Source organism: Pelobates fuscus, chromosome 8 (genome assembly GCF_036172605.1).
Source record: "Pelobates fuscus isolate aPelFus1 chromosome 8, aPelFus1.pri, whole genome shotgun sequence".
In the NCBI taxonomy this organism is placed as follows: Eukaryota; Metazoa; Chordata; class Amphibia; order Anura; family Pelobatidae; genus Pelobates; species Pelobates fuscus.
The window spans coordinates 82,126,225-82,147,414 of record NC_086324.1 but is presented as its reverse complement, the minus strand read 5'-3'; the positions used below and the strand labels follow the sequence as shown (position 1 = coordinate 82,147,414).

Here is a 21,190-nt window from a genome sequence, read left to right as displayed (position 1 = left end):
GGCTTTCTCTCGGTGACCCTGGTACGGCACTTTCCCTTCTCAGGAATGGAACCAAATGCTAGCTACCTGGTGGCCATTCGCATGAACAAATCGACGTACAGTCCTCAGCGGTACTTAGCCGCGACCGCTATGGAACTAATTTCGGCATAAGGACTTAGTTTTTCCCGGACACCTCAGCAGTACTTGGCCCCGAATGCTATGGAATGGTTTTCGGCTAGGTGACCTTGCAGTTCCCGGACAATTTGATCCGGGGTTTTCAGCTACTTTGCGACCCGCCAGGAGAGAGCTTTTTGGAGGGAAGGTGCCTGAGACTAAGGGGAACAAAACGCTTCCTGAGTGCCAGACGGAGCTCCCAAAAATTGACCAGCAAAAGCACCAAACAATCTGGAACTATTTTGGGCTAGGACCACGTGTGCGGCCAGTCAGAACTTTGCCCCAGTGGCATTTCCCCTACACTGCATGGACCTGAGCGCTATTTGGACAACTTGGGCACTCTGATCATGTTTGTTTGGGGATGTAGGGTTATTGTATGTTTTTATGATGTTTTGGGGTACTTTGTTATTTTTTTTGTGTTTGTCTCTGTTCCTGAGAGATAATTAGCTTTCCGGGCTTTAACTTAATTATCTCCCAGGCCCAGAGATTCCTTGGATGGGGCTTCTATTGTATTGTTTGGAGACCCCCCCTCCTGCATAAAAGGCAGCGTTTGACTCATTAAAATCAGTTGTACTCTCAGAACTATGTGTCGTCTAGTTACTGGGAGGGGAAAGGGCTAATCACTGTTAGGAACCTTGTTCCAGCTTGTGGAGGACGCAGCGGGAAAATCCTTGTAAGGACTAGAGCTCCAAGTACTGTGTGTCATCCAGTTCCTGGGAGGGAACAGAGCTTGTCCCCTATCCTGTTCCAGGATGGAGAGGCTCCAAGAGGGGTAGAAGCGCTCAGGTTTATCCCAAGTTCCAGCTAGGAAGCGATCCTTGGCAGAGGTACCCAGCCAGGGAACAGGGAGCTTCGCTACATTCAGTAGCTTGAGGGAGCTATAGTGCTAGGATGTCCTTTAAAAAGTTTGCACCATCTTAAGGCAGGGTCCACTATCCAATCAACATTATTTTCTATGAACACAACCCTTAACCAATCCTGCAGCTTAGCACAAAAATAAGGAACACCTGGGATGGGCAGCAGCATTGTAACATAGCTGTGTGATACAAAAAGTGAATACAAATACAAAAAACAAGTCCTGCGCTCAAACTCCCATCCCTCTTGGGTGGCAACCATAGTACGCATCAGCCCCAATACACAAAGTAAAAACCAAAGGAGAAAAAAAAAAAAGGTACCTCTTCCCAAATCCCTATGCATATTTAAACAAATGGAGGTTATTTAGTTTCTCCAATGGCCATAACCTCCATTTGTTTAAATATGCATAGGGATTTGGGAAGAGTATCTTTTTTTGCTTTGGTTTTTACTGTGTGTATTGGGGCTGATGCGTACTATGGTTGATGCTGCCACCCAGGAGTGATGGGAGTTTGAGCGCAGGACTTGTTTTTTGTATTTGCATTCACTTTTTGTATCACGCAGCTATGTTACAATGCTGCTGCCCATCCCAGGTGTTCCTTATGTGTATATTAAAAAAAAACAAAAAAAAAAAACCCTCTCGGTCTCAGATATCTCTGCCAGAAGCAAGGTGAAAGGTTAGTGTAGGACACACCTGAGAGGTTTGCCTTGATGTGGCAGTTGGGCTAAAGTCTCTCATGAAAGCCATTGGAGAAACTAAATAACCTCCATTTGTTTAAATATGCATAGGGATTTGGGAAGAGCGCAGGTAACTTTTCTTTCATAAAATAATGTCTAAGATGTTTAGTAGTTTTTCCATTAAGTTAACCCACAACTACATGTGATGATATGTACACCACAAACGTGGCAGAACAGTTAGCAAATAATTCACCAGGGTTATTCACAAACATGAGAATTGTTGGGAATTCATAGAGAATTTCAAGTTTAAGGCTGAAATAGTTAAACTGGAAAAATTCTCCAAGTCTGCTATGCTGCTAGTTTTCCCACTTTGGTCTTCTATTTGAAATTCCAGACAATTCTCACAGTAGTGAATAACCCGGTTAGCTTCCAAATATTGTTTGGTGTGGTGACTGGAAATTTCCTTAGACGGTAAAACAAAACAGGCAAGCCTTACAATGACAGCATCTTTAATAAGGACAATGTTATCTCCTTTATTGGCTTTTATTACGGCATCGGGTGATTACAATTATTTAACCCCCTTAAGGACTGAGGACGGTTCAGGACCGTCATCTGCATTTTTGCGTTGCCGACCGATGACGGTCCTGAACCGTCCTAACCCGATCGCCAATGTTCCCCCGGCGGCGATCGGCGGTGCTCCCGTTGTGGGGAGACTGCCTGCAGCCCAGACAGTCTCCCCATGGCGAATTAGGACCCCTGGGGCCATGTGATCGCTCAACAGAGCGATCACATGGTCACAATAGGTGTCTATGTGTTTGCCTGCAGGGGGACTGTCTGTGCTGACAGGCAGTCTCCCTGCTAGTGTAAAATCAAAGAAAAAATAAAGTTAATGTTAATAATAAAAAAATTATATATGTGTGTGTGTGTGTGTATGTATATATATATATATATATATATATATATATATATATTATATTATATAATCTATAGACATATATTATATCTATATAATATATGTCTATATATCATATATATATATATATATATATATATATATATAATATCATACTATGTGTATTTTTATATTAATATGTACATATATTAATATAAAAATACACTTATAATTAAATTACACACGTATATATATATATAATATATATAACAACTATATATATTGTATGTATATATATATTATAAAATATAAATAAGTAAATTAAATAAAAAAAATTTTAAAATAATAAAAAATTTAAAAAAATTATATATCTATATGAAATTTTATTCTAACTGTATTTTGATATTAAAATATATACATTTATATCAAAATACACTTAGAATGAAATTATATATATATATGTATATATGTATATATAAATAAATAAAAATACGAAATATACATTTGTTTATATACAAAATTACATAAATTATATAAATATACACGTAGACTTCAAATAAAACCTATCACAGCGATGATATTGTCAGTGAAAGTGACTTTTTTTTGCATTTTTCACACACAAACAGCACTTTTACTGATGATATAATTGTTGTGATACGTTTTCCTGTTTTGAAACACTAATATTTGTGTTCAGCAAAGTCTCCTGAGTTTAACAGTACCCCCATGTACAGATTTTATAGCGTTTTTGAAAGTTACAGGGTCTAATATATGGGTCAAATATTTTTACATTGAAAATGGCCAGGTTGGTTACGTTGCCTTTGAGAGCGTATGGTAGCCCAGGAATGAGAATTACCCCCATGATGGCATACCATTTGCAAAAGAAGACAACCCAAGGTATTGCAAATGGGGTATGTCCAGTCTTTTTTAGTAGCCACTTAGTCACAAACACTGGCCAAAATTAGCGTTCAATTTAGTTTTTTACTTTTTCACACACAAACAAATATGAACGCTAACTTTGGCCAGTGTTTGCGACTAAGTGGCTACTAAAAAAAGACTGGAAATACCCCATATTGAATACCCTGGGTTGTCTACTTTAAAACAAATATGTACACGTGGGGTGTTATTCAGAGAATTTTGACAGATAATAGTGTTACAATGTCAATTGATAAATTTGAAAAAAATGTATGTTTTGAAACCACAATATCCTACTTGTACCTATAGCCCTATAACTTGCACAAAAAAAAAAGCAAAAAAGCATGTAAACACTGGGTATTTTAACCCCTTAAGGACCGAGGACGGTTCAGGACCGTCATCGGCATTTTTGCATTGCCGACCGAGGACGGTCCTGAACCGTCCTAACGGTCCAATGTACTTACCCGATCGCCGTCGTTCCCCCGGCGGCGATCGGCGGTGCTCCCGTTGTGGGGAGACTGCCTGCAGCCCAGACAGTCTCCCCATGGCGGATTAGGACCCCTGTGGCCATGTGATCGCCCAACAGGGCGACCACATGGTCACAATAGGTGTCCATGTCTCTGCCTGCAGGGGGACTGTCTGTGCTGACAGGCAGTCTCCCTGCTTAGTGTAAAATCATAAAAAAAATAAAGTTTAAAGTTAATAAATAAAAATTATAATTATATATGTGTGTATATATATATATGATATATAGACGTATATTATATATATATATATATAATATACGTCTAAATATCATATATATAATGTCATACTAAGTGTATTTTTATATTAATATGTACATATATGAATATAAAAATACACTTATAATTAAATTACACACGTGTATATATATAATATATATAATAACTATATATATTGTGTATATATTATTATAAACTACAAATAATAAGTAATTTAAATTAAACTAAAAAAATTAAAAATAATAAAAATTTAAAAAAAAATTATATATCTATACGAAATTTTATTCTAACTGTATTTTGATAATATATATATATTTATATCAAAATACACTTAGAATGAAATTGTATATATATCTATGTATATATAAATAAATAAAAAGAATACGAACTATTCATATGTCCATATGCAAAATTACATAAATTATATAAATATACACGTAGACTTCAAATATATAAATATGCATATATATTTAAATTCTACGTGCGTATTTATGTAATATTTTTACATAATTAAGTTATTTTATTGATTGCAATTTAAGGGACCTGCCTGCCAACCCAGGCCGAGAGTACAGAGAATTTAATTTGCTATCACTGTATTTTACCCTGTAACGTTCTACGACACCCTAAAACCTGTACATGGGGGGTACTGTTTTACTCGGGAGACTTCGCTGAACACAAATATTAGTGATTCAAAACAGTAAAACATATCACAGCGATGATATTGTCAGTGAAAGTGACTTTTTTTGCATTTTTCACACACAAACAGCACTTTTACTGATGATATAATTGTTGTGATACATTTTCCAGTTTTGAAACACTAATATTTGTGTTCAGCAAAGTCTCCTGAGTATAACAGTACCCCCCATGTACAGGTTTTATAGCGTTTTTGAAAGTTACAGGGTCAAATATATGGGTCATATTTTTACATTGAAAATGGCCAGGTTGGTTACGTTGCCTTTGAGAGCGTATGGTAGCCCAGGAATGAGAATTACCCCCATGATGGCATACCATTTGCAAAAGTAGACAACCCAAGGTATTGCAAATGGGGTATGTCCAGTCTTTTTTAGTAACCACTTAGTCACAAACACTGGCCAAAATTAGCGTTCAATTTAGTTTTTTACTTTTTTCACACACAAACAAATATGAACGCTAACTTTGGCCAGTGTTTGCGACTAAGTGGCTACTAAAAAAGTCTGGACATACCCCATATTGAATACCCTGGGTTGTCTACTTTAAAAAAAATATGTACATGTGGGGTGTTATTTAGCGATTTATGACAGATAATAGTGTTACAATGTCACTATTGATACATTTTAAAAATATAGGTTTTGAAACCTCAATATCCTACTTGTACCTATAGCCCTATAACATGCAAAAAAATAGCAAAAAGCATGTAAACACTGGGTATTTTTAAACTCAGGACAAAATTTTGAATCTATTTAGCAGTTTTTTTCATTCGCTTTTGTAGATGAGTAAAAGATTTTTTACATAAAAGTCAAAAAACATGTATTTTTTTCAATTTTTCATCATATTTTTTAATTTTTTAAAAATTAAATTACATGAGATTATATAAATAATGGTATGTAAAGAAAGCCCATTTTGTCCTGAAAAAAACAATATATAATTTGTATGGGAACAGTAAATGAGAGAGCGGAAAATTACAGCTAAACACAACCACCACAAAAGTGTCAAAAAGATGCCTGGTCGCAAATGTACAACATCGCAAAAAAAGTCCAGTCCTTAAGGGGTTAAAACTCAGGACAAAATTTTGAATCTATTTAGCAGTTTTTTTTATTCGCTTTTGTAAATGAGTAAAAGATTTTTCAAGTAAAAGTCAAAAAACATTTTTTCATCATATTTTTTTTTTTTTAAATTAAATTACATGAGATTATATAAATAACGGTATGTAAAGAAAGCCTTTTTTGTCCTGAAAAAAACATATAATTTGTATAGGAACAGTAAATGAGAGAGCGGAAAATTACAGCTAAACACAAACGCCACAAAAGTGTAAAAAGAGGCCTGGTCGCAAATGTACAACATCGCAAAAACAGTCCAGTCCTTAAGGGGTTAAGGGCTTTCTTTGCAGACCAATTCTGAGACCTCTTAATTTTGCAGTTAACAAATGTTCCCAAAATGTATTAAAATATTATAATAAATACAGACAGCACACACTGAACTCAGGGCAATAACCGTGTAGAAACCCTTACAAAAAGTTGTGTCATCAATGCTAAACATGTTCAGCTGAGGAACACAAAATAAAAAAAAGTTATCGCGTACGACAAATAGAAAGAGAAAGAAGTTTCTGTTAAAATGGTGCCTGACATCCATTGCAGTCATGGGTTGCTAAATAAACACTGACTGAAGAGAAAAGTTGCATACACAATGGAACGGAAGGAATTTTTTTTTTTTTAAATCTACTTTATAGATATAGTAATTCCATGTCATGAAACGAAAATGCGGCTATAATAATGAATTGTACAGTAAGGGGGGGGGGGGAGAAAGTATTTGATCCCTTGCCGATTTTGAACGTTTGTCCACTGACGAAGAAATGATCAGTCTATAATTTTAATGGTAGGTGTATTTTAACAGTGAGACAGAACAAAAAAAAAATTCAAAAAACGCATGTCAAAAAAGTAATACAGTGATTTGCATGTCAATGAGTGAAATAAGTATTTGATCCCCTATCAATCAGCAAGATTTCTGGCTCCCAGGTGTCTTTTAAAAAGGTAATGAGATGAGATTAGGAGCACTCTCCCTCAACTTGTTACCTGTATAAAAGACACCTGTCCACAGAAGCAATCAGATTCCAAACTCTCCGCCATGGTCAAGACCAAAGAGCTGTCTAAGGATGTCAGGGACAAGATTGTAGACCTACGGGGGTGGAGCCTGACCTCAAAGCGAGCCAGACGTGGTATGCCGGAGGTCCCGACTATTTGGCTAAAATCAATACTATAACCCGGCAAAAGGCTGCTACGCACACCTAAACGTTTCCAGGGACCGGTGGGGGTCATCCCGGTCCCTCTCAGGCAACTCAGAAACTCTGCTAACACTTACTATACTATCCAGTAGGCTACACTGCCTCACTGGTTAAAGATTACCAATTTAAAAAAATAAATAAAATAAAAAACACAAATATGAACTACGCTAAGTACCTTTTCCCTCATGAATGCAAGGCATGCAGCTTTGGAACATATAATACCAATCAACCACAAAACAACTCTCCTGGACATACATCAAGGAGGTGCATGACAGGTCATCTTTTCAAAGCAGAAAAAAAAAAAAAAAAAAAAAAACACTGTTAAAACAGTGCTCACTAACACAAATTTAGACAGATTTGTGAACAATATTTGAGAGAAATAGGCATTTTGTGTACATAGAAAAAATCTTTGAGTTCAGTTCATTAAAAAATGGGGCCAAAAACAAAAAAGTGTTGCGTTTATAATTTTGTTTAGTGTACAAATATAAATAATGTGAAATTAGTTCAGCACTTGTAAGCAGTTTCATTCATCAAATAAAATAAATGAAAATGCTGCCTAAGCTAACAAAATCTTCAGCACAATTTCACATGCGAGAAACCATAGCTCTGACTCTTCATAATAGGCTGTGCAAGAGCCGGTCAGTGCAGGTACAGTGTTTGCACACTGCACAGTTTATTAGAACGCAGAAGCTGTAGCAATTTTTGCAAAGCACTGTAGATCTAAACAAATGTATTCAATGGTCCCTAGTGCTTAATGGATTTTTACTTCTCTTTCATATGGTTTCAGTTTTTTTTTGTTGTTTTTTTTTTTAACCTGGGAGACAGTGACAGGATTTTCCACGCCCCATATTCAATACAAAGAGGATGTGTTATTTTGGTGCTGGGAGTAAAAAGGATAAATACTGTAAATAATTAATTCCAAATTAAATTCAAAAGAAATAAAGTAGCAATTTCAAAACAACCATCGCACAAAGTAACTGCTCCAGGTCTGAGCATCCCCGATCAGCAAGATTTCCATGATTGCACTGCAATTTCGAACAAAAGATACATAAATTAAAAAAAAACTAAAAAACTAAAAAACAAAATGGAGAGAGACAGAAGAGAGCGTGTGTGCGCGCGCGCATGCGTTAAACTCAAGTTCAGGTAGGTATACAAATTGTATATGAAATATACACACTGCCCAAGCAAAAGTATGAGCAAAAAGAAGGATAACAGGATATACCTAAAAGTAACACTCCAAGCATTATAATCATTTTAGAGTGTTGTAATGGTTGTGGTGTCAGAAATGCCCTGGCACCCACCCATTGTAATGACCCAAACCATTTTAAAACCGTTCCGGTCCACCAGGCACCACCTTGCCTCCACTACATTAGCTAGAGAGCTGGAAGCACACGATGCAGGGCTTAGCTCATTGGTGAGACAGACCACCTGACACTCTCAGTCCCGAGCTCAGGAGAGCAAATGAAAGCTCATAAGGAGGAGCTTGTGTCTTCCTGGCTGATGTAGTGGAGTCCCTGGAGGACACCAGGTAAGAAGTCAAACAAATCAAAAACGATTTGGCAGCTTACAAGAGTGAGCACCAGTGCACTTTTTACCACTACAGCATGATGTAAAAACACATAGAAAACAAATTTAATGCCGAAAAATAAAAATCGCCAGAGGATAAAAATTCAACAAGTTACAGAACAAGCACTGAATATGTTGCTGTGACAAAGAACAATAGAACCGCTTATCAGAGATTTCTCCTACTCTTTCCTGTCACTTACTTCTCAACATAAAGGATTATGGAGGCTTTACAACAATAATAGATTAAAAGGCTTTGGTTGGGACCATACTGTTAAAATAGAATTATTTTTTTATCTATATATTAGCCTTCAGTTTTGCTAGTACAGAGTATAGATCTGACGACACTTTATTCTTTAATACGAGCATAACATACAGGGAGTGCATAATTATTAGACAAATGAGTATTTTGACCACATCATCCTCTTTATGCATGTTTTCTTACTCCAAGCTGTATAGGCTCGAAAGCCTACTACCAATTAAGCATATTAGGTGATGTGCATCTCTGTAATGAGAAGGGGTGTGGTCTAATGACATCAACACCCTATATCAGGTGTGCATAATTATTAGGCAACTTCCTTTCCTTTGGCAAAATGGGTCAAAAGAAGGACTTGACAGGCTCAGAAAAGTCAAAAATAGTGAGATATCTTGCAGAGGGATGCAGCACTCTTAAAATTGCAAAGCTTCTGAAGCGTGATCATCGAACAATCAAGCGTTTCATTCAAAATAGTCAACAGGGTCGCAAGAAGCGTGTGGAAAAACCAAGGCGCAAAATAACTGCCCATGAACTGAGAAAAGTCAAGCGTGCAGCTGCCAAGATGCCACTTGCCACCAGTTTGGCCATATTTCAGAGCTGCAACATCACTGGAGTGCCCAAAAGCACAAGGTGTGCAATACTCAGAGACATGGCCAAGGTAAGAAAGGCTGAAAGACGACCACCACTGAACAAGACACACAAGCTGAAACGTCAAGACTGGGCCAAGAAATATCTCAAGACTGATTTTTCTAAGGTTTTATGGACTGATGAAATGAGAGTGAGTCTTGATGGGCCAGATGGATGGGCCCGTGGCTGGATTGGTAAAGGGCAGAGAGCTCCAGTCCGACTCAGACGCCAGCAAGGTGGAGGTGGAGTACTGGTATCATCAAAGATGAGCTTGTGGGGCCTTTTCGGGTTGAGGATGGAGTCAAGCTCAACTCCCAGTCCTACTGCCAGTTTCTGGAAGACACCTTCTTCAAGCAGTGGTACAGGAAGAAGTCTGCATCCTTCAAGAAAAACATGATTTTAATGCAGGACAATGCTCCATCACACGCGTCCAAGTACTCCACAGCGTGGCTGGCAAGAAAGGGTATAAAAGAAGAAAATCTAATGACATGGCCTCCTTGTTCACCTGATCTGAACCCCATTGAGAACCTGTGGTCCATCATCAAATGTGAGATTTACAAGGAGGGAAAACAGTACACCTCTCTGAACAGTGACTGGGAGGCTGTGGTTGCTTCTGCACGCAATGTTGATGGTGAACAGATCAAAACACTGACAGAATCCATGGATGGCAGGCTTTTGAGTGTCCTTGCAAAGAAAGGTGGCTATATTGGTCACTGATTTGTTTTTGTATGTCAGAAATGTATATTTGTGAATGTTGAGATGTTATATTGGTTTCACTGGTAAAAATAAATAATTGAAATGGGTATATATTTGTTTTTTGTTAAGTTGCCTAATAATTATGCACAGTAATAGTCACCTGCACACACAGATATCCCCCTAAAATAGCTATAACTAAAAACAAACTAAAAACTACTTCCAAAAATATTCAGCGTTGATATTAGAGTTTTTTGGGTTCATTGAGAACATGGTTGTTGTTCAATAATAAAATTAATCCTCAAAAATACAACTTGCCTAATAAGTCTGCACTCCCTGTAGAATACCCATAACAGCACACTTTAACCCCTTAAGGAAATTCTCTGTCATGTTGGCCTTTTACTTATGTCATTAAAAGGCACAGTATAGTCCCCAAAATAGTTTATTAAGCCGTTTTTGGCTATAAATCATACGTCTGAAGTTTTACTGCTCAATTCACTGCCACTTAGGATTTAAATCATGTTTGTTTCTGTTTATGAAGCCATAGCCCCACATATCCGCTGGCTGTGACTGAAAACCTGTGACCTGAACGAAACCAAAATTGGTTCCATTTTCAGTCAGGTGTTACTTACTTTAAAAGTTTTTATATTGTGCTTTATAAATTTACTTTGAACTTTAATCACAAAAAGGAAACTCCTGCAAGGTCTAGCAAGTTATTAGCAGAGCAGGAGATAAGAAATTCTAAATTAAACAGAATGTGAAATAAAGGAAGTGTAAATGTTAGATGACTCTTTACAGGAAGTTTAGGAAGGAAGTGTAAGTCATAGCAAAGTTGTGACTAGTGTTGCATAATCAAAGTGATTTATTCCTATATGGCAGAAAATTGAGCAGCGAGACTGAATGGGCATGATGTATACACCAAAACTGCTTCATTAAAGGATCACTATAGGGTCAGGAACACAAACATGTATTCCTGACCCCATAGTGTTAACCATTTAGCCCCCCTGTGACCCTCATTTCTCCATAAATATTGTAAAAATCTTACTGTATTCAAGCAAGAAGCTGTAACTCTGCATGCTGTTAGACTCGGAAAAACAAGCAGTCTGCTGACATCATCAGAAGTGGTAGCCTGATCCAATCACAATGCTTCCCCATAGGATAGGCTGAGCCTGACAAAGAGGCAGATCAGAGGCAAACCAGCACAATTCAAAACACAGCCCTGGCCAATCAGCATCTCCTCAGAGATGAATTGAATCAATGAGTCTATGAGAAACGTTCAGTGTCTGCATGCAGAGGAAGGAGACACTGAATGTTTGGATGCATATTAGGCAGCCATGACCCAGGAAGGATCTCTAACAGCCATCTGAGGAGTGGCTAGTGAAGTTATCACTAGGATGTAATGTAAACACTGCATTTTGTCTGAAAACAGTGTTTAAAGCAAAAAGCCTGAAGGTAATGATTCCACTAACCAGAATAAATTCAATAAGCTGTAGTTGTTCTGGTGACTATAGTGTACCTGTAAAGGGACACTATAGTCACCTAAACTACTTTAGCTAAATAAAGCAGTTTTAGTGTATAGATCATTCCCCTGCAATTTCACTGCTCAATTCACTGTCATTTAGGAGTTAAATCACTTTGTTGCTGTTTATGCAGTCCTAGCCACACCTCCCCTGGCTATGATTGACAGAGCCTGCATGAAAAGAAAACTGGTTTCACTTTCAAACAGATGTAATTTACCTCAAATAATTGTATCTCAATCTCTAAATTGAACTTTAATCACATACAGGAGGCTCTTGCAGGGTCTAGCAAGCTATTAACATAGCAGGGGATAAGAAAATCTTAATTAAACAGAACTTGCAATAAAGAAAGCCTTAATAGGGCTCTCTTTACAGGAAGTGTTTATGGAAGGCTGTGCAAGTCACATGCAGGGAGGTGTGACTAGGGTTCATAAACAAAGGGATTTAACTCCTAAATGGCAGAGGATTGAGCAGTGAGGCTGCAGGGGCATGTTCTATACACCAAAACTGCTTCATTCAGCTAACGTTGTTCAGGTGACTATAGTGTCCCTTTAAGCTAAAGTTGTTTTGGTGGCTATAGTCTCCCTTTAAGTATGTATAAAATCAATTCAATGGATGCATTATTTCATCACTTGAAAAAGCCATTTGGACGAAACACGTATTGATTTTAAAGACTGTCAAGTGTTTTATCGTTTGTCTGTTTGAATACCTACTGCCACTACTGCATCATATTTACTCATACATCCCAGGTGGGGATTGTACCACCAAAGCTGTTGAGTACATTGAGTGTATTTCACATTTCAAACAGAGAGCACTATTTGTCTTATTTTTATATATCCATTAAAAATACGGAGGAATACCCCTTTCCACCTATATCCGTGACCAGGGATCATATCGCTCTAAGCCTTTACTAAGAGCCAAATTGAAAGCTCCTTGTTTGTGAGTGTATTTTATCCCACTTTTATACATACACCAAGAATATTTCAACCAAATTGCACTATTGGGTCCTTTTTTCTTTTGTATTTCATATATGATGCGCATGGTTTGAAAATCCCACAAGACATAGAGGTTCCAATATAGATCCTGTTTGAACCCATCTACAATACCCTACAACAAGAGACTATATTGCTTTAAGCAAATACCTTTTGAGCCAGCAGACGTCCCCTTGTTTAACGATTCACCATTTAACAAGAACTCTCTTTTGTGAATTTAAAATTAATTTATTAAGTATTAAAAATTGTATAAAGTATAAGTATAAAGTTGTTTTGGCGCAGCCTGCCTCTCGTCTCGTTTACCTGCATTATTTCATACTCACACTGTAGCACTGATATTTTGTGCTGTTTATGTCTCATAGGCATTTGCACAATTAAGAGTACAGTACTACTCTGTAACAATAAAAATATCTAATGCCGGAGTACTAGTCTGAACCATATAGCATATCATAAAATAAGATTTTAGCACACAAATATTTATTTAGAAAAAGCTGTAGAACTGATGATGGCTATTCTCAAGCCCAAAATTAACTAGTCGGTGTAAAAAAAAAAAAAAAAACGTAATTGTGACCAGTTTGTTGTATCAACTGTAAAAATACATTAAAAAAAATAAAATAAATTATAATGCTCATGAAAAAGTAGCAATAATTTTAATACAAGAAGTGTCATGAAGTCCATATTCCAACAGGCAAGTTTTTCTTCAACATGATCAGATTGACATAAAAAGACATAAAAAGATATTTTATGGCTGGAAGTAATACAGCTTCTCCTTACACTTAGTAATGGATTATACCTAGCAGTGGATCACGCCTGGTTGAGAGACTTTCCATGCTAATTCCTGGTTTGTGAAAACATTAAATCTGATGTACAAAACCATGTGGTCAGGGCCATCTTTAATGTGGGGGAAAACAGGGCAGCTGCCCCATGGGCCCCGCTGCTCTCCATTTTTAATGTATCTTTCCTACGGGCCCGCCGATGCAACAGGTCACCTACACAAAGGAGATCCACATGCACTAAGGGCCACCCAGTGGGCATTTGTAAGCAAGAGCCCGGTCGCGAGCTGTGGCACTTTAGCAGCGCGACCGGGCCCCTTGCTTTTCAGCATCATGGGAAGAAGTGACGGGCATGAGTCACTTCCTCCCACAAAAGGAGAAGAGGAGCCGTGCAGGAGAAATGGATGAGTCAGGGAGGACGGGGGCTGGGCCGAGAGAGCCAACTTCTAACTTCCAACAGCTTCAGCCACTAGTGTGGACACTGGGGAAACCACCCTCTAAGGTTGGAAAAATGGAGGGTGGGTTTAAAAGTGTAAGATTGTGTCAGTGTGTCTATGTAAGTGTCTGTATGCCTGTCAGTGTCTTTGTGTGTCTGTATGTCTGAGTAACTGCATGTGTGTCAGTGTTTGTATCTGTGTGTCTGCATTTGGGTCAGGTTGTGTATCTGTTTATATGTGTATTGGTGTATCTGCGTCAGTCTGTGTGTGCATACATCTCAACAAAATGCCAACACTACACAAATATACACCCCTGCACTCAAACTTCAACACTACATATAAACTCACTCCTGCATTGAAACGTCAACATTACACACAAACTCACTTCTGTATTTTACAGCAAAATTAAATATTAATGCACCCCTGCATTCGAAAACCAACACTACACATGAATGCATACTTTCATTCAAACGCCAGCAACACATACAAACACACCCACCCCTACATTCATACAAACATACCCCCATAGAAATTCTGGCATTAGGACCCTTTCTACTTAAGTTCTTCCACTGCATGTGGGTATCCACATTATTCATAAATATGATGCAAAAGGAAATAGTTGTATTCACAAAAAGTTCCTAAATACTACCCTTGACACAAAACTAAAACAACATTTTAAGGATGGAACCGTATCAAATTTAGCATCACACATAAATGTCTTCCCGGACCAACCCTTGGTGGATCAGGATATCAAATAACATGTAGGAGCAAAAGCGATATGTACACATGTCCTAACAAAAGAAAAAGTCTGACCACATTTAAGGTGTACATATTCTAACATGATATATATATATATATATATATATATATATATATACACACACACACACACACACACACATATACATATACATACACACACACACACAAACACTGAATGAGAACAAACAATCATTTGATGACACTGCTGTACATACCTGTAAAATAATTTATAAATGTACATGAAAGAGTTTTGATATCAGATACCGGACAGGTGACATCCCAGGTTTGTCATTAGCCAAACACCACATAATGAAGTTAAACATGCAATTTTCTAATTCACATATAAGACCAGAGATATTTAGTCATTTTTAAATTACACACCAAACTCATAATGTATAAAACCTCTATAGATGTAGAGGGGGAATGCCAAAACAGAAAATGGCAAGGAATTCCAATGGTTAGTTGTTAACTACACGTTTTACATAGAACACAAAGCCAAAATTCATCAGCTGACCTTATCTGAAGATAAAGGCTATTTTCTTTGTTTAAATTGTAGACTTTCCAAGATTTAAAAATAAAACCCAAATTCCATTCAAAGTAATTAGCTACTCATGTGACCAATTAAGTCTTAATTCTTTAACATACATCATGTATGCACACATATCATGAAAATAAAATTGCTGTTTTTTTGGTTTTTTTTTATAATTTATTGTTAGGATATAAAGTGCCCTGTTCTGGAGCCTTAGTTTCCTGAAAGCTGATGAAAAAGTGGATGGTCAGCAGGTTTGTAACTGAATGTAAAAGGGGCTGTGGTATTACTGAAATGCTTTCTCTAATACAAGAGGCCCTGGTAAGGTTTTGTTATTTTAATACCTTTTTTTCAGTAGAGTGAGACCACCTTCCTTGTGTCCAGCCAGTGATCCAGGTATGATGCTAAATGGGACCTGATGCTCTAGTAGCTTGCCATACACCTTCTCTCCTGGATCCTTAAATGTGTATCCATCCAGCAGCACTACTGCAACTTGCTTCCTGTTTCCTACCAGCTCACAAGCATAGGATCTCACGCAACGAGACGGCAGCAATAGAGAACCGAGCTGCCAGACGTGAGCAATCCAGCCTCAGAAAAGTCTATCCTCCTCTCTTACTCTATGTATCCTCTAAACAAACAGGATATGTTTCCAAGTGAAATCATGTGATGGCTGCACCCTCCCATCGCACTAGCTTTCTTTAATTCATTTATTCTTTTGAATTTATTAATCGATTCCAAACACTGAATTTAGAATGATAGTATGCAGAATAGTGATATCCAGATGGCCAGCAGGTTATTTTTACCACTCATCTCTAGTGTTGTACTGATTTAAGAATTATGTCATATTATTAATATATAGAATAAATAATGGTTAATTGGGTAATTAAATACACACACACTCCCTATCTCTCTCTCATTCATGATGGGAACAGCCTTAAACTGTCACTGTCACTGGCACTTGTCTAATTTTGTAAAAACCCAGTAGCTCTAAATACCAATAATAATATTATCTAATTTAGTATGATGCCGGTACATGCATTCTATTTTATACTGGATAAAGTCTGGAATATCCTGAGAGGAAGCTGACACATTATAACGATAAGTTACTTTTATTCTTTTGTATATAGTGACAAATAGAAGTGTCTATTGTTTAGCATTTTCTACTGTCCTATGATTGACACTAATTTAATATGACACTGTCACTTAAACATTGTTGCACTTTACTAAAACAAAAAAAATAGAATTGTTCTGTTACAGCATACGCCATGATGCTCTGCCAAAGTCGGAAGGTACAATGTAAATTAAAGGAACACTATAGGCACCCAGAGTGCTTTATTTCAAGTAGGTGATCTGGGTGCCACTTCCCCCCTTTTACCTTGGCAGTTGAAAACACTGTGGTCCTGCAGGAATGGTAGTGCTGTCATTGCAAGTTTAACCTGCCTCTAGGTGTTTACATTAAATAGGAGTAAAACACTGCAGTTTTTGTCAAATGGATTTAGAGAGACCTTCTGATTGGCACATGCGCATTAGCCTCCTGATGCTTTGCCATAGGAAAGCAACGGAGCTTGAGTGGGGAGAGAGCGGCGCAGAAAGGGAGAAAGAGGTGAGTTAACTAACCTGGTCAGTTAATAATACATATTTGTAATCCTAACGCTATAGTGTACCTTTAACATAACTCCCATAGGTCTGTGGATCGAGTGCCATGACCGTTTATGGACAAATATGGCAATATATAAGGAATGTTCAACTTCCCAGCATGCATATACATGAACTGCACTACCTATGGAGATAGCAAGTGCACCAGAGAATAATGGGGTGATGGTGTCACCCACAGAAACATATACATTTGACAGACTTAAATTTTTTTTTATTTACCTCCGCTGCACTCCTCATATAAAGTAAACGTATCACTAGAATTTTCTGTGCTTGACTACTAAATATTTGGTATTATAATTAGTGATGTCCCGAACGGTTCCTGGCGACTAGTTCCTGGCGAACATAGGTTGTTCGCGTTCGCCACAGATGGCGAACATATGCGATGTTCGGTCCGCCCCCTATTCTTTATCATTGAGTAAACTTTGACCCTGTACCTCACAGTCAGCAGACACATTCCAGCCAATCAGCAGCAGACCCTCCCTCCCAGGCCCTCCCACCTCCTGGACAGCATCCATTTTAGATTCATTCGGAAGCTGCATTCTTTTTTTTTTAGACAGAAGTGTGTTATATTTGAGCATGCTAGGCTGAACATGCGTATATCATGGCTAGTTGCACTGAGGGTATGAGTATATAGCAGTAAATTGTTGTGAAAGATGGCTGTCATGTTTAGGGTGTAGCTTGCACGTTATCAACTGTGTATTTATATCAGCAGCTCCACCACTAGTTATCAATCAAGTGTGAGTTGCCCCATGAGATGAGACTAGTGAATAACATAATACATGAACGGTTAAGGTAAAGGCATGTAAGGAACTACGACAATAAACTCTTTAGGAGGTGAAATAATGACATGTTTAAACGCTTGCTACTTTACGATTAGTTAATGTGCAGAGAGCCGTTCATGTGATCAAAGGCATGGTGTGGAGGATCGGCTATAGTGGGACATGCTTGGCAGGCTGCTGTTTACTGCCTGTGCTCATCCGATCCCTTCTGGGCGCCAGGTGCAGACCCTGGGAGTCCCTGATACCTGGAACAACAAAGGCAAGTCTCTGGCTGAGTGCCGGGTTTGCGGCTTGAGGTGGTGGAAGCTTGTTTTGTCGGATGGTCGGATCTGTCCCGGTGGTGCTTCACGTCCGGTGCGGGATTGTGGTGGCTTAAGGTGGAGGCAAGTGCTTGACATGGTGGCTTTAAGGTGGAGGCAAGGTGGAGGCAAGTGCTTTTGCGTTGGTGGATTTTAATGGGGACTGCTTCGCTTAGCTGTGGTGGAGCTTGTTGGGGCTGTGGTGTAGCTTGTTGGGGCTTCCTGCTTGTTATTTGCTTCCAAAATTGATTAAAGAGTCTGTCCAGCTTAGACTCAATATCCTGCCATGCTTTGCTGGTACCAGGAGGACACGCGGCTGCCGCCATATTGGGAAAGTCGCAGATGAGTATGTCAGCCTGGGCGGCTGTGCTCTGTGCGTCCATTAGCTCCAGACAGCCTCTCAGGGGTGGACCGGGATAACCCCTACCGGTCCGAGGGGGGGGGTAACAGAGCTCCTGCCGGGAAGTAGCTGCTCCTGGGCATCCCAGGATCGGGAGATCGGGAGATCGGCCGCCTCTCCCGCCCGGTGAGCACCAGGCCACACTTGCCACGCGGAGGTAAGTAAGACTCTGTCGAGTTGCTGACCGCTATTAAGCATGTCGGGTCGGTCAGGTAGGAGCAACATTGCTGGGTCATCCCCTTCTGGGGTGAAATTCGCTTGTTGATAGCTGCTTAAAGTGAGATATTGAGGGAGCTCACATGAAGTGCGTCTTTCCTCCATGACAGCTAGGCCCCGACCCCGGAAGCTGCATTCTTAGTGAGAGGAGGGACAGTGTAGCTGCTGCTGATTTAATAGGGAAATCGATAGCTAGGCTAGTGTATTCAGTGTCCACTACAGTCCTGAAGGACTCATCTGATCTCAATTACTAAAGAAATCTGTCATTAACAGAACATACTTACAGCAATCACACACCTATCACTCTCAGTCAGCAAGCCCAGCCATTACAGTAAATTCTTCACTGTCTCACCTCCGTGCCTTCAGCTGAGCTCTGCATGAGGGGACTCACAGGGAGGGGTATCATGTGGTTCTGAAGTAGGGCCTCATTGTCTGGCTGCTGGAGATTACGATGTTGTGTGGTGATTGGGAGAGTAATTTATCAATAATATCATTAAATTACAAGGCCAAAACCGTTTATCGGATATATGCCGAATATCAGCTCTAATAATCGGCAGAACCAATAATCAGTTTATTCCTAGTTTGTAATCCAGTATAGAAGACTGATGCCTTGTTACATTAGACTTCTATTTTAGTGAGAGACTGCTGTATGGTTTACCCAAAACAATATGCTAAGTGTGGGGCATCAGGGCCGGATTAACATAGGGGCTGATGGAGCTGCAGCTCCAGGCCCAGGCCCATGGAATAGGCCCATTTAAAAAAAAAAAAAAAAAAAAATATTTTTTTTACACACTACTCTTAGGTTTGCCACCTGACTGGTATTTTACTGGCACAGACGGTATTTGAGGTTGCCTGGCTGTGCCGGTATTGCAGTAATACCAGCAATACAAATGCATGTATTTTTCTGAGAAAATAAATAGATTACTCTGCAATACCAGCACCGGCCAGTAGGGGTCACTGTGTGTGGAGAGAGGCAGGGATAGGAAGTTACAGCATATCCCTGCCTCTCTCTACTACTCATTGATGCGTGGGGGAGCAGCAACACAGCACAGAGTCCAGACAGCAGCTCTACAGCTCAGGTAAGTGAGGGATGGGGGGAAAGGCAGCAGGGACACATGGGGACACTGAGACACTAGGGGACATGTGGGGACACTGAGACACTAGGTGACACAGGGACACACACTAGGGGACACAGACACTGGCAGACCTGGGAACACTGAGACACTTGGGGACACTGGAAAACATGGGGACACTGACACTAGGGGGCACTGAGACACTAGGGGACATATGGGGACACATGGTGACACAGACACAAGAGGACACTGAGACACTAGGACACAGACACTGGGAGACCTGGGAACACAGACACTTGGGGACACTGGAAAACATGGGGACACTGAGACACATGGGGATGCTGGGACACATGGGGATGCTGTAAGACATAGGGACATTGGGAGACACTGAGACATTGGGACACGGAGACACTATGTCCCCATGTCTCCCAGTGTCCCCATGTCCTCCAGCCAGTGTCCCTAGTGTGTGTCCCCAAGTCTCCCAGTGTCTGTGTCCCATGTCTCTCAGTGTACCTAGTGACCCCATGTGTCCCTATATGTCCCAGTGTCCTCATGTCTATGTCCACAACTGTCCCCAAGTGTCTGTCTCCGAGCCAGTGTCCCCTAGTCTCCCATGTCTGTGTTCCCATGTCTCTGTGTCCCTAGTGTCTTAGTGTCCCCAAATGTTTCAGTGTCCCCATGTCTCCCAGTGTCTGTGTTCCTAGTGTCTCAGTGTGCCTAGTGTCCCCATGTCTCCCAATGTCCCTATATGTCCCAGTGTCCCCATGTCTATGTCCCAACTGTCCCCATGTCTCCCAGTGTCCCCAAGTGCCTGTCTCCCAGCCAGTGTCCCCAGTGTTCCCTAGTCTCCCAGTGTCCCCTAGTCTCCCAGTGTCTGTGTTCCCATGTCTCTGTGTCCCTAGTGTCTTAGTGTCCCCAAATGTTTCAGTGTCCCCATGTCTCCCAGTGTCTGTGTTCCTAGTGTCTCAGTGTGCCTAGTGTCCCCATGTCTCCCAATGTCCCTATATGTCCCAGTGTCCCCATGTCTATGTCCCAACTGTCCCCATGTCTCCCAGTGTCCCCAAGTGCCTGTCTCCCAGCCAGTGTCCCCAGTGTTCCCTAGTCTCCCAGTGTCTGTGTTCCAATGTCTCTGTGTCCCTAGTGTCTTAGTGTCCCCAAATGTTTCAGTGTCCCCATGTCTCCCCGTGTCTGTGTTCCTAGTGTCTCAGTGTGCCTAGTGTCCCCATGTCTCCCAGTGTCCCTATATGTCCCAGTGTCCCCATGTCTATGTCCCAATTGTCCCCATGTCTTCCAGTGTCCCCAAGTGTCTGTCTTCCAGCCAGTGTCCCCTAGTCTCCCAGTGTCTCCTAGTCTCCCAGTGTCTGTTTCCATGTCTCTGTGTGCTTAGTGTCTTAGTGTCCCCAAATGTTTC

At 39.8% G+C, this 21,190-nt stretch overlaps 1 protein-coding gene across 1 annotated transcript in view; it reads right to left on the bottom strand.

The window, feature by feature from the left end:
• Positions 1-15,851, bottom strand: part of PIKFYVE (phosphoinositide kinase, FYVE-type zinc finger containing) — a 208,584-nt gene extending 192,733 nt beyond the window's left edge. The window contains exon 1 of the mRNA XM_063430121.1: positions 15,701-15,851. The gene's annotated coding sequence lies outside the window, so the exon portion shown is untranslated. The remainder of the gene's footprint in view (positions 1-15,700) is intronic.
• Positions 15,852-21,190: the final 5,339 nt, after the last annotated feature.